Genomic DNA, 19890 nt, shown 5'->3' on the forward strand with positions numbered 1-19890 from the left:
TCATGTGTCTTTCGTTCAATTCAGTTCCAATATTTGCATATGGAAATACCGCAATTAAGTTCTGATGCACTGCCATACGAAAATGTTACAAATCAACTTTCCTCTGACGATTTCTACCCAAACTCTAATTTTTTGGAATCTAAGGAGCATCTAGTGAAAGTTCGTGAACTTTGTATGGGCACAGTTTCTTTTTCTTTGAAAATTTCACTACAAAGGACTAACTCACATTTTGTTTCTGAAATGCTACAATTTCTGTTATAGTTGTGGCTTATTCTTGGTCCTTGAGATTTGAGACATCCGTTACCCTTCCAGAATTATTAAATTTTGCAGCTATTCTATTTTCTTTGCTTCTAGTAAATGTAGGTCGTTTAAAAATGTTTTTCTTCAAATAACACATGCTTCTTCATGACCTCAAAGTGTACCGCCATAGCATATTTTCATCATTAGAATTTCTATCCTTTCTTTTTCAGTCAAACGAGCCTTAATAATAAAATTGATATGGCGTAATTAACAAGCAGTTGTTTAATTAAAACAATTGGAAAAAACTTGCTAAAACTAGATGATTTTACGAATAATATTAACTCTTAATTATGTAATTCAAAATCAATGGTTCCATTTTTTATTATGTGACAGGTTTTATGAATTTTTCTGCATTACTTTATTATAATTCCGATTTAAATTGTCAATTTCCGATAAAATCGTTTTGTATAGTTCACATTAGAATGCGAAATACCAAGACCATATTCAGTGATTCAATTTTTGTACATAACCAAATGCTACCTTATTTTCAAAAAATAAGTACAATTATCAAGTTTTTTTGGATACTTATCACTTTATAGATTCAATTCTCCCTATAAGGAGTTCATTAAATTATATCAATAAGAAATATTGAAATCTTCTCACTACTATCTATTTATTCTATTCCTTTATCACACAATTTGATATTTCAAATATATCTTCTCTCTTCATTTCACAAGGTAATAATTTACTATAATAATATGATAAATTATGTTATAGTATATTTATTCAAAACAAAAATTAGTTTTAATGATGAAAAAATAAAAACCGAAGCCAAATGTCATTATTTTGACGGATGAATATTTATTTTCCAATTTCATATTTGGACAAATTGGAAGCTGAATATTGTGAAAAGAAGAATATATCTCTTTCGATTGTAGCGAGTCTTCATCGATCATATCAGGATAAGTTTTATCAAATATTAATTTTACAACAAAAAAAAACTGATTCCAGCAATTGTTATAATAACCTACCTAGATCTATGGATCATCATTCAACTCATATATTTTTGTACTTACATTGCGCATATTTATCCACTCGACTTCGTTCTCTGCTTTGACGATCTGTATATTTTTTTAAACGTAATTTACTTTCCAAATATCAAATCTGTTTATACGATGGATGATTCATTCCCGTAATTAATTGTTACTTAAAAAACTCCTGGTAGGTAGTAATATACAAGTTTTAGACAAAAAAGTAAGGTTAGGTTAGGTAATGTTAGGTTAGGTTACAGGATAAGTATCCTTTGGGTGTGTCCTATTTCGTGACGATATTTTGTTTTACTCATCGCTCCATCTCTCGTAATTTCGTTCACCTAAAATTGAATGACTAACTACAAGAACACAATGCAAAACAAAAATTAATTTATGCTATTACTATATTTACACAACTTATTTTCTAATTTATTAATTTTTCATTCAGGAAAACATCTTTTACGATTAAGTTACGAAAATGAAATAATATTGGTGTGTAAATTGTGCATGGATTTTTATAAGGTTTGTTTTCTTTGCTTTTTCTATTTTCTCATATGGAACTTTTTTGAAATTGAGGTCTCTCATGACAACTGTTGCCGTGAAATTTTCTGTTGTAAATACATACATACATTTATCGCTACTGTAAACAAATCAGTATAGCTAGCATTTATTTGGTGATGTTTTTATAAAGTATAACAATAATAAATAAACAAATTCTTGTGAATTTTCACGTTATAATCGATGAAATTGAATGATATTTATTAAAATGAGGAGATAACGGTGAATGTCTATCGCATCTACGTATTTTTATACAGTTTGAGTGTCACAAAATGGTCAAGATGATGTTCTAGAAGATTCGTCTAGTGCGTCAAGTCAAAAATGGGTAACCATCTCGGAGAATTCGCTATTTGACATGACATCTTCAATACGTATCAAATTCTCACAAGGAACTCGTAAAAATATTTATTTCAATACCGTGAATTTCATTGAAAATAATGCAAACTTACTAGTTAGGATAACAGTATATTACGTAGTGGTTTATTAATTTTTGAGACCGTTATAGATGTGAAAAAGACCTGTAGCGAAAATCAGCTTTGTTACAAACAATATAAAATGGTATATATTGAAGATTATGATAAGCAGAAATGTATAAATTCTAAATAAAACATTGGTCGGCTTTAATCTCGTTCTAATATCCACCCTCGTATATTTCAAGTACAATATTGGTACTATCATTATAAACATCAATTTACCTAGATTCGGTTAAGTTTATATCAAATAACCATTTGATATATATAGTATAGAAAAAAGTAGTAATAATTAAGATCATACAATTTGAACAATCCCTATGCTATTCATATTTATTCATATATGTTGATATTGATTTAATTATTTATTTGTATTGATATATAGTAAGGAAAGTATTAGTTTTTTCCTTCACACACAGATGAAAATTCAATTTTAGAAATACTTTCAAACGAATGAATGTTGAAAACTAAACGAAATTTGTAAAGTTGTGAAAATTTTTCTTACCTGTTTACTTAACATATCCAACATAAATTCAATTTTTTGTTAAATCTCACATCAAAGAGACGAGATATCATGCTTGATCATCCCTTATGTGGGAAGCTTGAAGATAAATATCCTTGGTCAGTTCGAATGAATAAAAAAAAGTCCGTAGGGACAAACGTCAAGTCCAGTAGAAAAATTTGTGATTTTTTATAAGAATTTCATCAAGCGGAAAACGCTTCCTGAGTGAATAATATATATTGCCGAAATTGATAACACCAAACCTTCTTATTCGATACACATTAAGAATAAAATATCTCTAATTCGTTGAACCAAAGATTTGAAGGGTAATGGCTACGTTGAATAATTTAACAATGGGAACTGTATCTGTTTTATTGCTATCTGCAACATCGTCCGCATTTTTTGATACGAGGGTTGGTATTCAAGTTTTGAGATCTGACAACATCAAATCTGACATTGCTATCATAAAATTTGACGTTATCAATGGTGAACGGACATTCGAGTGCTATTTGACATTCGACGTGGATTGAGCCAACAGCAGTGTGCCGATCAATTCGCTACAGAATGAATTTCGTTAAGATCGTCCAAAATCTACGGTTGTGCCGGAAAACATCGATGTTGCGCGTGAACTGATATTGCAAGATAGTCTTGAGACATACCGTGAGATTAAGACACACTTGGGCATTAGTTTCACCCGCAAACATTCTATATAGCATGAACATTTGGCTGTCAAAGAGATTTGTTAGCAGAAGATACCGAATAATTTGACAATCGCTCAAAAAACTCGTGTCGATTGGTGGAAAGAAATAATGAAATAATTCAATCGCGATGCTTCAAAATACGTTTAAAAGATCGTGACAAGTGACGAATCATATGAACGAACCCGAAATTAAACAACAATCGACTGTAGGCGTCTCTTAAGACGAACCAAATCTAACACAAACGCACGAAGGACTTGATAGCAAACGGTCGTCTGTTTTTTCAGCCCCTGTTCCATTAAAGCAACGTAGACCAACTCCGAATGGTACACCTATAGTTGTTTTCCAAAAGTGACGAATCATTCTCCACCACGACAATCGACAATCGACATCCTTTTTCTACACTTGAAGAAGCGGTTGATGTATTCAAATCACATGTTTTGGAGGTACCTCAATCGGAATGGAAAGAAAACTTCGAATTGGTTCAAACTCATGAAAAAATACTAATTGAGAATATTTTGAATAACAATGAAGCCCTATCCAAGTAAAAATATTTGTTTCTATTTGTCAATATCAAAACTTAGGTAGCAACTATCGTATATTTCTGATTTCGAATATCTCCTCTTTCAAACAATTTCTCGGAATGGGTGCAGATGGATATTTCCATATCTGATGGAGAAACTATCATAAATTTCAAATTAAGTATTGTAGAGATAAAATTGATTACGTCCATATGTCTGCCATTTTATAGTAGATAGTTATTTTAAATGGAAACTTTGTGTATTTTCATATTTTTTGTTAGGGACCTGATTTCAATCAATTATATTATACGGGGTATATTCTGAATAGTACTGATGTAATCTATTCACAATGTATTAAAATACACGATTCAAATGTTACCATCTTTGTTATTAACACAGTCTGTTGTTATCTTTTCTTTGAGATGTGTAATGCTAGTTAGCTGTGTTATATGTAATTCGTTAGAGATAAAGTTACAGAAAAAATCCAGCCACACAAGGTCTGGAGATCTATTTGGCCACATACTGCATGGCTCGCTCTAAGCTCTTTGTTTTCTTTTTCCCATTAAAACATAATACCTTAGAAACCGCATGTCTTATAATTACGAACTAATATGTTAAAACAAGTATGTCATAATGATTTTTTTTATTTTCTATATAGCATAGACCAATGACTTGACGTAGCCCCAAAGTAAAAAATCTAGAGGCGTTAAATCGCACGAATGAGGCGGCCAATCGACTGGTCCATTTCTTGAGATAACACGTTCATCAAACTGGCTCTTCAATAAATCGATTGTTACGTGTGCTGTGTGGCATGTGACGCCGTCCTGTTGAAACCACATGCTCTCCAAGTCCATATATTCCAATTCGGGCCAAAAATAATCGATAATCATGGTGGGATAACGATCATCATTCACAGTAACGTGGCGACCACTATTGTCGACGAAAAATTATGACCCTATGACACCGCCGGCATGCAAACCGCACCAAAAAGTTATCTCTTGTGGTTGAATTGGTTTTTCATTAATCACATGTGGATTTTCACCCACCCAATACAGCATATTTTGTTTATTGACAAACCCATTGAGCCAGAAATGAGCTTCGTCACTGAAGATGATTTTGCGATGAAATTGACCATCTTGGCTCATATTTTCCAAAGCCCAATCGGAGAACGTACGTCGCTTCGAACGGTCCATCGGCTTCAATTCTTGAGTGAGCCTGATCTTGTATGGGTGTAAATTATGATCCTTACGCAAACTTCGCCATAAAGAGGTCTTGGCGATGTCCAACTCTTGAGAACGCCGTGGAATTGACTGATTTGGATCATTTGCTACGGACGTTTCAACGGCAGCGATATTTTCGACACTTCAACCAACCCGTAGTTTCACTGACACGGCAACATCCCACAACGAATATGTGGACTCAAACTTTTTCACTAAACTTGTTACTGCCTGTTTACTAGGTCAAGAATTACGACCGAAAATTGGAGTTAACGCACTTAAAGTAGTGGCCACCGACTCCGAAATACTGTAGTAAATTTTTAAGTTTTGGAGACGTTGTTCGTTCGTGTACTTCACCATGATGAAGATGTTATATCTACTGAATAAACTGACAGTGACAGTTCGATGTTAAGTGAAAAGGTGTGTTCACAAACTAAATTCAAAATTGTCAAGACCCTATTGGAAACTTACCTTTGAGACTATTACATTTGATTTTTGATATTATCATATGTTCAAGTATAATTCTACTCATATCATTCTTCTTTACTACACTCAATTAGATTTTTTTAACTGCCTAAAACATCTCACATAAAACAAAATAACCTGCAGTGAAGCTTACTCATGTCTAACTGTCAAAAATCATCTTATATATTAAAAAAATTGGTGATTTCCATTCCGCGTCCGTTCAGGCGTTCTACCCAACCGATTTGCTCAATTTTTATTTTCAATGTAAGGTATTGATGCACAGATCAGCCATGAACCATAGGATTTCATCTAATTTTCACCATTCTCAAGTTATACTCAAATGCGATTTCCCTCTGTACATTACTTATGGGAGTTTTCCACATACACGTTCTATCCTCAATATATCAGGTTCTATTCAAGATAGAGACTTCGTTTTGGTTTAAGAACACTCGCTGAAACACCTTCTTTCTTTTGAGTTTTTGAACACTTAAATCGGTTGAGTTGGAGAGGAGCTAAGCGCGAACATTCAATGTGGAGTTATGGATTTTTGTAGGTTGGTAATTTTTCTACATTCAAAGATCTATATCTCAGGTTCTAATATAGCTACAGAGTTCGTTCTTTTCTGTTATAATGATTTCTGATACTTATTTAATGGATTCGATGCGAGCGAAGGCGCGGGTAAAAGCTAGTATCTTTCAAATACTCCTTGGTCGATATTTTTAATTTTTCAAGTTAGTTTACAGTTAGCAACAATCAAAACATTCTGGATTTTTTATGTATGCGCAATCAATATTGAAGGTACTTCGCTCTAGTACTCTAGTTCTAGGCTAATGCTTCAACAGGCGTTAAAAATGGAGCAGAATGATAATTTTTATATAAAATGTGTAATTTAATTCTATATAATTGTTATTTTAATTTGGATATGAGAGTAAGTAATTCTGTTTGTACTATGACAAGCTTTATTCTCATATATATAATAGAATTATCAATAAATTTCCTGAAAATTCGGTTTACTTAATCATTTTTGTATGTGTTGTTATTATTAAATTAATACGATGTACCAACAGGTTCCTGGGTACAGCTGGTCGCTGCTAATGAATTATCCTGTCTAGAATTTTGAGTAAAACTATTTTGCAAGGACCACTCCCCTTCCAAACTAACAGAAATATTTATTAACCAGATTCATAAAAGTATTGATCAAAAAGGAGTCCTGATGAAATGAGTTGTGTAAATATTTCTTTGAAATTTTTATCTAACCCGAGGCGCTAGAGCGATTGAGTAAAACAAAGTATCTACTGGAAGCCAAACTGCATTTTCGTGAAAAAAGGGTTGTTAGGGAAATTTTCAAACGGCTGATGTGATTACTGGAGAAAGGTTAAAGGGAAGTTCGAAGATAAGAAATTGCGATAATTGATTGCAAACTTCCGAATTGGCCTTTAAAATTCGAATCCATTAGTTCGCTCTTAGATTTTTCTTTAGTTAAATTCAAAAACGTACAGTGTCTTTGAGACGACGTTTTTTAGATAAACGAATCGAAGCTGACTCTTATTAGTCAATCGATCAATATAAATTTATTCACTTGAATTATTTTGCAGACGTGTTCAAAAAAAGGAAAATTGACTTTCCAACTAATTGAAATGTTATCAATATTCTAATCTCCAATTAAACTATTATGTTCACTTGATTATTATTTATTGTATTATCCAATTATTTTTATACTAAATGTGTTCAATATTTAGAAAAGAAGAACTCAAACTTGAAAGTATGCATTCTACAGAAAATGAATATGAAAATGAACAAACACAAAACTAAAACGTTGATGAGGAACCCAAAGAAGACGCAAAACATAAAAGTAGAGGATCAAAAAGCGTTAAATAGAGAGAATTTGAAATTAACACGAAATAAATACTAAATCGAAAAAAGAAAACTGGAATGGTTTTGTCATGTCATGAGAGTGGGAAAAGAACAAGATATTTGAAGAAAACACAACGAAGAAAAAGGAGTTTGGCTGAAGAGATGAAGATAGCAAGGGAAAACAATGAATAAGGTGACAGGAAATAAAATAAAAGACACACGTTAGGTTAGAATGAAAACAGTTATGGCTAAAGAAGTCAACGTAATGACATAACTACAACAACAAGCCTTACAACTGAAAAGATAGAAAAAAAATCATTAAAAACACATTTAATAATATATTGGTATCTACTTGATTCCATATATTTGATTATATCTACAAAATTTTCATGTTGAAAGGAACCCAAATTAATTTCCAGAACCTAAAATTGCAACCCATATCTTACTGGTCTTGGTTCTGCCTTTTTGTTGGGTAATTCTTTCAGAATTATGACATATATTAGAATATGATGCTGCGCTTATTTACTGTGATCTATTTTGTAAAAAAATGTTATTCTTATAAAAAAAGGCTCTTGACATAACAGTAACTATTCTCCTTACAACTAGAAAATTTAAGTACATTTTACTATACTTTTTATGTAAAAAGTAAGCACAAGAAGGTAAGCCTTGTTACATTCGACTAGTTTGATTGCTTATCGTGTGATGACGCCTAAAGATATTCATTATGAACTTTGGATTGTAGTATTCGGGAAAGATATACCTTGATAGCTAATTTTACATGCTTGCAATTCTCCATGGAATAGGAGTCATTGAAACTTGATGTTTTCGATATTCTGGATATATCAGTTATCAATCCTATGGGCACATATGCAGCGTTTGTTTGGTGGTCAAAAACTGAACAAGATTTAAAGGCCAATCTGACTAATCTGTCTAAGTATTACAGGGGCAATATCGATTTGCCCTACTGCGCAGTCTTAGGTTGTTAGTGCACCTTCCGCCTATTCACCTCATAGTGAAGAAAGAGGTATTTAGCAATCCTCACAGGCTAATCCAGATAGTAAAACCAAAGCCAGGAAATCGGATATGACACCTAAGGATTCTAGTGCTAACGAAGCTAGAAAGCCGTGATAAGCCAATGGATCCCGTGTTGGACAAAGATACTCCATTCCAAGTGGTAATTAACGACCGCCAATCATGGGTAGACAAAAATCTTCTGTATGCTCGAAATGTATCTCTCCGGTACAAACACGGTTCAAAGCTAGCACATTTTTGGAACAAAATGCCCCTTTTTCCATACCTCCAGTATCATCACTCACTATTTTTCAGGGAGAGTTGCCGGCAATAAACAAATATGCTCATGAATGCTTAGGTATAAGCCTCTTAAAAGCACATACATACTCAGATAACCAAACTCCTGAAAGCTATTGAGTGTACATTCAAACTAGTGTGGGAATGTATACAAACTCTAAAAGCACTAGCTAACAAAAAAAATAACCCTGATGTGGCTTCTAGACCACCTGGATTTACCATGAAATGAGGAGAAGATAGCTTTGCCAAGAAAAGGGCAACGATTTCATACCTTGGATCAGAGCCCTCGCCTCACGAGATTCCACATTAATACTTAACTGAACGAAAGGTTGAAGAATCAGATGGAGTCTTCTTGGAGACATACTCCAGTAAGAATAAGTCGAATTAGTCGAGTTTTCTAAAGGTAGGGAGCTGAGATCCAAATGTGGGAGAAATACTTCAAAGCTGTTGCGGAATATAAGGTTTTTGTTCTTAAAAAGGCCTCCAAGTTTTTGTTAAGCTACCTTAGCTATTTTGGCTACGTGACTTTACCACGACATTCTGCTACCAACCTCAACACCTAACGAGTGAATTGGCAATGATGGTGATATTTAATTATTGAAGAAGTGTCATTCATCATCAAGCCTTTCAATTCTTGTTGGGGATACAATTTCCTTAGGGTATGCACTATTGTGAATATCATTTGTCGCTCCATTCTGTTGTTCTAATGCTGATAATTTTCGACCTCGTTTTTATAATTTTTCGAATATTTTATGTTCCAGAGCATACTCTAATTCTCATTATCTATCTATTTTTATTATTATTTTGATTGCTTCGATTGCGTTGTAGCTTATGGTCCCAATATTTATTTTCTACTGTTTTGTAAACATTTTCCATTCTAATAATGCTTAATCCTACTACATGCTAGATTTTCTTTCAATATCCTCTTTTCCATTCAATTTTTTTCATATTTTCATTCTAAATAATTGAAGTAGACTACAGTCATTTAGTTGAACAAAATATTCTTTTTTATTTTTTCTACTACATCATTTCATAAGAGTATCTGTATTTGAGTAGCAGACCAGTTTTCGTACGACGGATCCGGATTCTTTCATCCCAATTTATTTTGCATCTATGTAACTGATTATGATCATTTATAAAGCAGATTAGTCCATAGAAATTGTATTCAGAATATTGCTAAACATTTTACCTAGATTTCATTCACTTTGAAGAAACCCATAGTCAAATCTGTGAAAGTATCATATTTTGATCCTTTGTATACATGTTTCTTGTAACTTCAATCTCATCATTTAGATATCAAAGTTTAAATATTAATGCATCTAAATGTTCTTGATTTTAAATCTCTTCTGTTTTAAAATTAGTTTTTTTAATAATTTTTGGTAGAAAGATAAAAATTTGACGTTTCAACTTAAGTCTTCATCTTTGATATATCTTTGAAAAAAACTTAAAGAAAAGTCGAAACGTCTAATTTTATCTTTCTTGAAAAATAATTAAAAAAACTAATTTTAAAGCAGAAGAGACGTAAAATCAAGAGCATTTCGATGCATTAATATATCAAAAGGTCTAAGAAGTAAGAAATTGAAGAATAATATTGTCCATTGGCTGAATATAGGAATAATATATGAAAAAATATGTTTTTAATGATAAGGAATTGAAGAAAGCCTTTCAAGTTATACAAATAAATATTAATTTCATCTAATTACTCTTCTAATTCTGTTTATTCTCTATAAATCACATGCTACTTGTTTTTACGAAAGTTTTATGTATAGACAATTCCCCACAAAGATACACGTCAACTGAAAATTCAATATTGTCTAATATTCATGACCTTACGTCATTTTTTCTGAAAGCTATAAAATTATATTTCTTTTAAAATCATCTAGCGTAATCGGCCACTTTTGCATAGTCCTTTTTCCCGTAAGTGGATCGAAATAGGCCATTATTGAAGTTTAACACCAGTTTTCGATATAAAATCTGAAAGCGTCTATTATTTATCACATTTTTACTCCTGACAGTTTTATCGCAATATCAATTTTCTCCGAATAATTCACTTTACTACTACAGCAATTTCATCAGCCGAACAAATGATTGAATATACATATCCTAGGCCAATCTGAAAGATTATTATTCCATTTTTTAAGAGCAAAATCATTTGAATAATTGAGAAAATTTTTTCAAAGAGTCGGTTAATGTAATAATACAGAATGGGCGTCCGTTTTCATTAGCCCATTCTATAATATTATATTTTCTATTTTCTTTCTTCTAGTCTAGAGTTGTATCATCCGTTCTCGATTAAAGAAAACAAGTCCACTGTTTGTTTTATATGCTTCAAAGGTTTCAAAGATTTAGGTCTTTGTTTTAAATTAACTTAAAAACAAATACCCAGTGAGAACATGAGATTTAACGATTCAAATGAATCCAAGCTAGATTTTTGTAACAATTAATTTCAGTTTGAAAAAATGGAGCTAGAATCAGAATTTATAGTCTTCTTCATCTACTGCTACATATTATCAGATTGGTCTAATTACGTTAGTTATATTCGATGAAAGTACAGGGATAAGCGTTTTTGTGGTAAAAACAAAATATCTCAAGCGGCTAGAAGCATATCACAACCATTGAAGAAGCAAACATTTACAGCACAGTAACATTGTTCTGATAAAAACTTAGGTGTAGGTTCAATAACACGATAACAAAACCTTCTCAAATTTCAACGTTGAATAAAACTTTTAGTTTTAAATGAACGATAACCTTCATAGTGTTAAAATTAAAAACGATCTCAATTCATAATTATCCATGTCATAAGTATGAGTGTTAAGAGACGTTAATAATCATACAAACAAGTTTTCCAAAATCCACTTGCTTCTAGTAATTTAAATATAAAGGAACTTTCTTTTGTTTGGAGGTTACTTGTCGGCCACATTGTCTTAGTGGACAAAGGCTTTGTTTTATTATTATTTGCGTATCATGAATCAAATTTTATCGTTCGTTTTTTCATTTAAATGGAAATCTTTTTTGTAGAGAAAACACCAATACTAATAATAGTTTTAATTTAAATAACGCAATGTTTGCACCAAAGTCAAAATAACGGAGAATTATGCGCTGATTTCGAAATTATTTCAAGGTAACCACTAATGCGGTATTAGGAAGTACATAATTTAATTACAGAACGGTGAACAAATGATTGTTTCTTTATTCAGTTTGAATGAACTTTTAATAAAATAAAAATGAGTGAAACAATATCGGACAAAGAATAAGAAGACAATTTAAAAAAATTAATTATAAAATCTTCGTAGAATATGACTATGAAAACATCATTTGTGAAGTTAAAAAGAAACACCATCTTTAAGTAATTTGGGGTAACCGCACATTGGTTGGGGAGAAAGAAAAATTGATAATCGATTCTGCTTGAAGAATAAATATGAGATAATCAATCAAAACCTCAGGAAAAAATTCAAAAATGATTTAAAAAAAATATAGTTTGAGTAAGATCTATTTTTATAGTCTCTAGTGGGCAAACGGTGTCACATGGTGTTAATTCTTGATAAATTCGCCATTTTTTATGTCTATTCTTGTTATTTGAAAAAATGAAACAATATTCTCTTCTTGAAATGATTGTAACCATAAGCGAATACCATGAAAACATACTTCTGGCTTATATATCCTTGTAAATGTTCATAAAAATCCTGACAAGATCATATTCAGCTGCTCAGTATGTAAATAACCATGACTTTTACCACAGAATAGATTTACTCTTGGTACTATTCACTTTCCACAATAGTGATTTCGTGGATTTAATATTATGACGCTGTGAATATTTAGACAAAATAGATCAACCATAGACTCTATATTCATATTAAGACAGATTGCCGAAAAGGCCATAGAGTACAATAAAACCGCGTTTATGTGCTTCATAGACTTAACAAAAGCATTTGACAGAGTGAGATTGTATGACGTCATTGAGCTACTAAAAGAACGAGGCGTAAACCAAAGGACAATAGACATCATTCGGGACATGAACACCGGAAATAGCACATATGTAAGACTAAACAACGAACTCTCTAGTAAAATGCCAGTATCAATAGGGATCAGACAAGGAGATAGTCTCAGCCCAATACTCTTCAACATTATAATGGACGAAATCGTAAAAGAAGTCAAAACGGCAGGCAGAGGATACAGAATGGGAAAACATGAGTTTAAGATAGTTTGCTACGCTGATGACGCGGTTGTGATATCTGAAGATGAGGATAATCTGCAAAAACTGCTACACAGATTTGAAACAGTTGCAGGAGAATTCAATATGATCATATCGAAACAAAAGACACAATCCTTGACAATAGCGAGAGAACCAAGAAGATGCAAACTGGCAATTTATAATAAAAGTGTAGAGCAGGTTATGTCTTTTAAATATTTAGGGGTTAACATCACGAGCAATAGGAACTTGAAACAAGAAGTCAAAACGCAAACAACAGCAGCATCTAGGATATCAGGATTCCTTCGAACCGTGATATGGAGGAATAAATTTTTAAGTATCGAAAGCAAAACACGGATATATAAAACTTGTGTCAGACCAGTAATGACATACGCCATAGAAACGAGGGCGGAGACTGCAACTACTAAGCGGATTCTTAGAACGACCGAGATGAAGACATTACGCTCAATCACAGGGAAAACACTAAGAGACAGAATAAGGAACAATGAAATTAGAAGAATGTGTGACGTTCCGGATATAGTGAGATGGGCCAGAACTAGAAGAAGAGCATGGAGAGATTATGTTGATAGAATGGAAGACGATCGACTGGCGAAAATCGCAAAGGAAGAGAGACCCAATACAAGTAGACCGCCTGGAAGACCACCAAAGCGCTGGTATGAGAGCTGATCCTCGGAGTCACAACTTAGGCTGCCTCTTTGAAAACACAAGACATGGTCTTAAAATAAGAAGAAGAAGAAGAAGAAGAAGAAGACGCTGTGAATAAACACTTTTCACATACTGTGGTTCGTCAGAATCAATAAAGTATAAATGTTAAATATAAATGGGAAATCACTTATTAGGTCATCATTTTTTCAATGTTTACTTGAATGAACGAAAACTCTTGGAGACGGCGTTTTGGGATATCTTCGAGCATATTCCTATATCAAAGCAAAGATGTGGTTGCAGTTATATGGAGCACCGGCACATTTTCAATTAGCTCTTTTAGTTCCATACATTTTTTCCACCGATGTTCAATAAGTTTTATAATAAGAATCAAGAATCTTCAAACTCCTCAAAATAGCCATTAATTGCCGACATCACCTTTTCATTGTTGAAAAATATTTGATCAACGAGCCATTTTTTCAAGTCTGAAAACAGAAAATAATCCGAGGAGGATAAATCTGGCGAATAGGATGCATCAAATTTTAATTAATTTTAATTTTGGACATTGGAATAACGGTTGTGTGATCTGGTGCATTGCCTTGATGAAACAACAATTTCTTTTTAGCCAAATGCGGCCGTTTTTGTTTGATTTCTTCGCTCAAATGTTTCAATAAGTTGGCATGATAGTTTTACCTTTTTAAAATAGTCAATACAACTTATCCCGAGCTCATCAAGAAAAACCGATGCCATAACCTTGCCCGCAGATGGAACAGTCTTTGCCTCCTTTGGAGCTGGTTCTCCCTTTTCATTCCACTGTTTTAATTGTTCTTTTATTTGAGATCTGAAGTGATGGACTCACCTTTCATAGATGGTTATGGAGCGGCGCTAAAATTCGGCTTTATATCTGTGAAACATCGCCAAACTATCGATGGAAACATCACGATGTTGTTTTTGTTCCATTGTGAGCCAACGCACACAGCTTTATCATGTCCAAACTTTCAGTTAATAAGCACTTTTTGAAATGTCTTTATGTCTGCTAGTTCGTGCACTTTCCGTCAAAGATCATCCAGTACTGCTCTATAGCATTTCTGGAGTCGTCACCTCATTTGGTCTACCACTCGTTCAAACTCTGAATCCAATATTTTACATATATGAGCAGAAGAGTAGAATCTAGTTCAGCTTTTATATTGGTTCGGCTAGAGTATTGTATCACATAATAATGAGCAAGTTTTTCCATGTTTACAAATTACACTGAAAACACAAACGTGGAGTTTCAAACTTGAAACAAATAATTTATACATTGAGTAGTTTCTAAAGGCCGCTTGATATAATGCAATACAACGTGCAAGAAATTGCATGCAAGTGTTTGTAAACAGTAAAAGTAAAACAAATTCCTAACCTCAAATTTTATCTAATATTTTGTACATAGTTTAACAATGAGAATAACGGAGTTTTACGAAAGTCAACTGATCTGTTAAGCCAAGTTTGCAACTTGCATGTGAAGCGGCTTTCATCTCTAGGTCAGGCCAGGTATTTCTGGGACCATCCTCGTATAAGGCGTTTGATAAAAAAATACAACTGATTCACTCGGTATAACTGGAATCGCAAAAACTTTTTGTTCATCCTAAGCAGTTATTATGAATGTAGCTGTTATAAATAATGGGCATGACAGAAGGCTGAAAATCAATCGTTTTCTAAACTATTAATTATTAATCCACGATAATTCTGTTGAAAATCAAATATAACCTTCATTTGTTCACTTCTCAAAACTCACAACATTTTAAACTTGTACCTAAGTAAATGTAAAACTTGTCAAGAGAAGTAAAAGGTCTCAAAAAGTTTTTGGTTGTTGAACTTATTATTTCCAAATGTGTAAACTGTAGATGTCGGATTACTAAATTTATTATTGACTAATAAGTAACACCTCTTATTGTATAGTAGATCAATCTTATAGATATGCATACAACTGGTCTATATGGACTATGGAATCAAGTTATATCCAACATTGAAATTTATTTAGCTTGGTGATCCTACACTTTTTCTGCTCGATTATTTTATTTCATTTGAACAATGTCTTACAACATTGAAACTGTATTATTAATTTAAGTACATCTAACATTTAATACATATATTTTCAAGATAAACTAGATAGTTTTAAAACACCAACATTTTTGTTAAATTTTTAAATGAGCTCGTATTAAGTACAACTATATAATAATTAAAACGTACATATAAAGAGTGAAGGTCAATATATAAACATTTACGCTCCCGTCCGCTTTAGCCATGCGAAATGGGTCCTTAGGACGGACTCATCCAGCTACAATGGTTTTTTAAAATTCGGCGAATTCCCACGGCATCTCTAACATTTTTAATAAATGGCGGAAGCGCCTTTGATATATCCTTATAGATTTTTTATTATAGCGAGCGGGTTATTTACGGCATTTCTTCTGAATAAATTCCAGAAAAGTATATTTATTTACTTAAATTGTTTCTTTTTGTTGTAGAACTTTGTAGAATTCTGTTTGTGGTGTATAAATAAGTTTATGTAACGCAATAAGCTCAGTTTCAAATAAATATTCGTGGTGAAAAGAACGAATTATTGAAAGTAATCTCAGTGATCAAGTCATCTTAATAAGTAAATTATTTTAAGTGTTAAGTGTATTGTATAGTGTGTAAATAAATTAAGACAGGGTTATTAATTCACCTCACGTTTAGAAAGAGTGTAAATAAATACGTATACGAGTAAAACGTTACAGTATCATAATTTAGTAGCCAAAATAAAGTATTGGGACAAAATTTATTGTATTATTAATCTAAAATCGCTAACCAATTTAGTTCTAATCTACCAGTGTACTTAACTGTTTCGTTGGATTCCCACTCCATTCTGAACATCTATCTATTAATGTGGAAATGTACCAGTATCGAAACAAGAGCAGATATATGTACATCGAGGAACCCTTGGAATACTTTCAATGGAAATTATTACTATTGTTTTGAAGTACAAACAAGGTAATATTAAATAAAATATAATACAGAATATCTCTTCATTTTTGTCGAACGGCAGGTTAGATTTAAGTTTGTTAGCTATTTTACATTCATGAAATTATATTTGGCAAAATATTTTCCAATACTGTAGATAGTGGATGAACTAGAAATCTTGTAAATACGAAGCAAAAACCCTAAATATCATTGATTTATTCCGAAATTGGAAAGATATACTTTTTATTTCGAATGAAAAAATTTCAAAATCTTCTCTTTAACAAAATTAAAGAAATTTTTTTTTGTAGTAACACAAGAATAAATAGCATATTGTGATAAAATTTCTTTGTTTAAAAACCATCAAAAATCACCCATCATGGCCGAATCCATTGTTCTAATAGCTTGGTGGAACCTTTCACCCTGCTCATCACTGACAGCTTCCAAATTTTCTGGAAAAACTGTCAAATGGGAATGGAGGAAATGAATTTTCAATGACATTCGAGGACCATGGGATTTGTAGGCGTCTCGAAGTTCATCAATTAACTGTTGATAGTTTGGATCCATATTGTTGCCCAAAAATCCATTCACTACACTAATAAATATCTTCCATGCTCTAAGTTTTTGTCTGGTGAGATTTCTTGCAAAATTGTCTTCATTCAGAAGAGAAAGACTTCTCTAAGGTATTTGAATCCATCACCCTATTTATCCATAGCCTTTACAAAGTTTTTCATTAATCCAAGTTTAATGTGAAGGGGGGGCAGAAGGACATTTTTGGGATCTACCTAGGATATAAACTTAACATTTTGAGATCCTGGCTGCCCGACAGTCCCATAGACAAAGAAAACAGTAATGTTTCGTAAAACCTCCCTGAAGTCCCATTAAAAATCACCTTCAGGTCCCTACATATCTACCACTTATACTTGTTGTAGTTAATTTTGTCTAAAAGCAAGAGAATATTTTTATAAATTTCATTCAACTTCACAGAATGAGCAGCTAGTATAGATGGTTTTGAATTTCCATTGAGTAATAACACTGCTTTAAACTGTATTTAGACGAGTCAATAAATAGGCCCCACTCACTGGGATTATGCTCAATATCAAGTTTCTTCATTAGACCATCAATATCCGCACTCGCACACAATGAATATTCTATATTGTAGAATGCAGAAAATGCAGCATTTCTTTTTCTTAAGGTCGGAATTTTCGTTTCATTGGCTAACAAGACGGGAAGCAAGAAATTCAGACTGTTACTTTGATAATCCCAAATCACGTGCTACATACATCATTCAACTCACTTTGAACAATCAAATGTGGCTCACCGGAACTGGTACTTGGAGTGAAAATATGGTCGGTAAATTGTTCTTTGGAGCTTCCTCGTTGTCTCCAGTATCTTCTAAAACAATATTTTGTGGATGTAAAGGCGCAATCGGTACTTGTAAATCTTCGTTATGGGGAACAGGTCGTATAGCAGACGGCAAATTTGGATACTTGATCTTGTGCTTCCTTTTCTTAGAATAACCTTCAGTCTTTGTTAGACAAAAATAGCAGTCGTCAAAATGGTCAGTAGGCTCCCGCCATACCATTGGAATTGTGAAAGGCATGCTTTTTTTCTTCCCATTCATCCCCTGACACGCTAGAACTAACACAGGACGCGTGGGGGGCCCACTGCTTGTCTTGGTCTCCAATTAAAGTATCAAAATATTTGAAATAGGTTTTCTTCACATTTTCAAAAATTGGCCTGGCTTGCGATTTCATCATAAATTCTCCACAGTTATAGTAAAATTTGTCAAGAGTAGTTTTGCAACTGCGGCGCGTTTGACTCGACATTTTCGTCTTTATAATCACTTTTTGTACTATGAATAGAGAACCACTATGAAACTCAACAGAATACTAATTTTTAATGTCATTCTTATGTTTATTATTCTGAATAATACAGCACAGGTATTTTTTTGGCCATAAAAGTTACCTATCTTAACCGCCCTTTTATAAAATTACCTACCTGCTAATGTAAACATGTATAATTAAGCTATTCAAACGTGGTACGTGTTAGGGCTTAATAAATAATTTTTCTATTATTGGACGGGTATTTCCATTTTGAAAATAAAGGTCTCGCCTTTGTTACGAAAATTTTGTCGGCCAGTATAATTTATTTGCCTGCCTACTGACGGAAGCTTTTAACTTGTAAGGAATATTTTTAATAGAAATGGCCAACCAATTATGGTATTTCTCAGTTCAATGATCTAATTAGTAATCAAATTGCTAGGGAACGACAGTGAAGTTGTATTATTCAAATTTCTAGAGGTTGTCATCAAATTTTATGATCTTATTAAAAGTCTGATCAATACAGGCTTCTATTTCAAGGGAAGACATTACTGAAAAGGGGATTAACTGCATTCAATATTGATTGCATAATTTATGTTGTAAATTAAATGAAGATGCACACGAATAAAAATATAACGCACCAAATGTTTAAAATGTAAACCATTTTGTCTGGAGAAATGAAAGAATTCATCTCTCTATCGAGATTGCGGTGATCTGAATGCAGTTTCTATGAGATCGGGAAATTTCGGGTATTTGCAATCTTATTTCTTGGAATATCCAAAAAAGGATCAAGGAATCATTATTTTATAGATATTATGAATAAAAGTACCCTTTGATATATCTACCCAGTATAATAACGTATTTTTCTATTAACAATTAACCGCATCATACAAACTTATAATGAGTAAAGTGGTGTCGTTATCAATTATTTAGAAACTGCTATTTGAAGACGAATTCACAATTCCATTTCGTGGAGTATTATACTGCTTTAGGGAACTCCAGTGATCTATGCTGATATCAATTTATATCGTATATCATCAGTTAACTCGAATGCTGCGAGTTTAGAGATTTTAGACGTATGGAACAAAAGCTTGGTAATGGGAAAGTATGGTAGTTCGCTGAGATTATGAGAATGAACGCTGAATGAGTGATTTACAGGAATGATGGATCGTTAGAAATATTTGCAAAGCCTCGATAGATCATAAAATTACAAAATATTTAATGTAGATTTTAGTGTATAGCTTTAATAGGGTAACAAACAAAAAATCGCTACATAAAAGCAATTATTTTGATATAGTAATCAAACGAAACTATATTTTCAAATAGTGGTTGTGTTTTATACATCACTCTTATGTTTAATATTCGGCCTATATCA

General features: G+C 32.6%; 1 protein-coding gene across 12 annotated transcripts in view; it reads right to left on the reverse strand.

The window, feature by feature from the left end:
• LOC130443898 (uncharacterized) overlaps positions 1–19890 on the reverse strand; it is a 208569-nt gene that overhangs the window by 25207 nt on the left and 163472 nt on the right. The window lies entirely within an intron of this gene.

The sequence above is a fragment of the Diorhabda sublineata genome, chromosome 1, assembly GCF_026230105.1.
Source record: "Diorhabda sublineata isolate icDioSubl1.1 chromosome 1, icDioSubl1.1, whole genome shotgun sequence".
Classification (NCBI taxonomy): Eukaryota; Metazoa; Arthropoda; class Insecta; order Coleoptera; family Chrysomelidae; genus Diorhabda; species Diorhabda sublineata.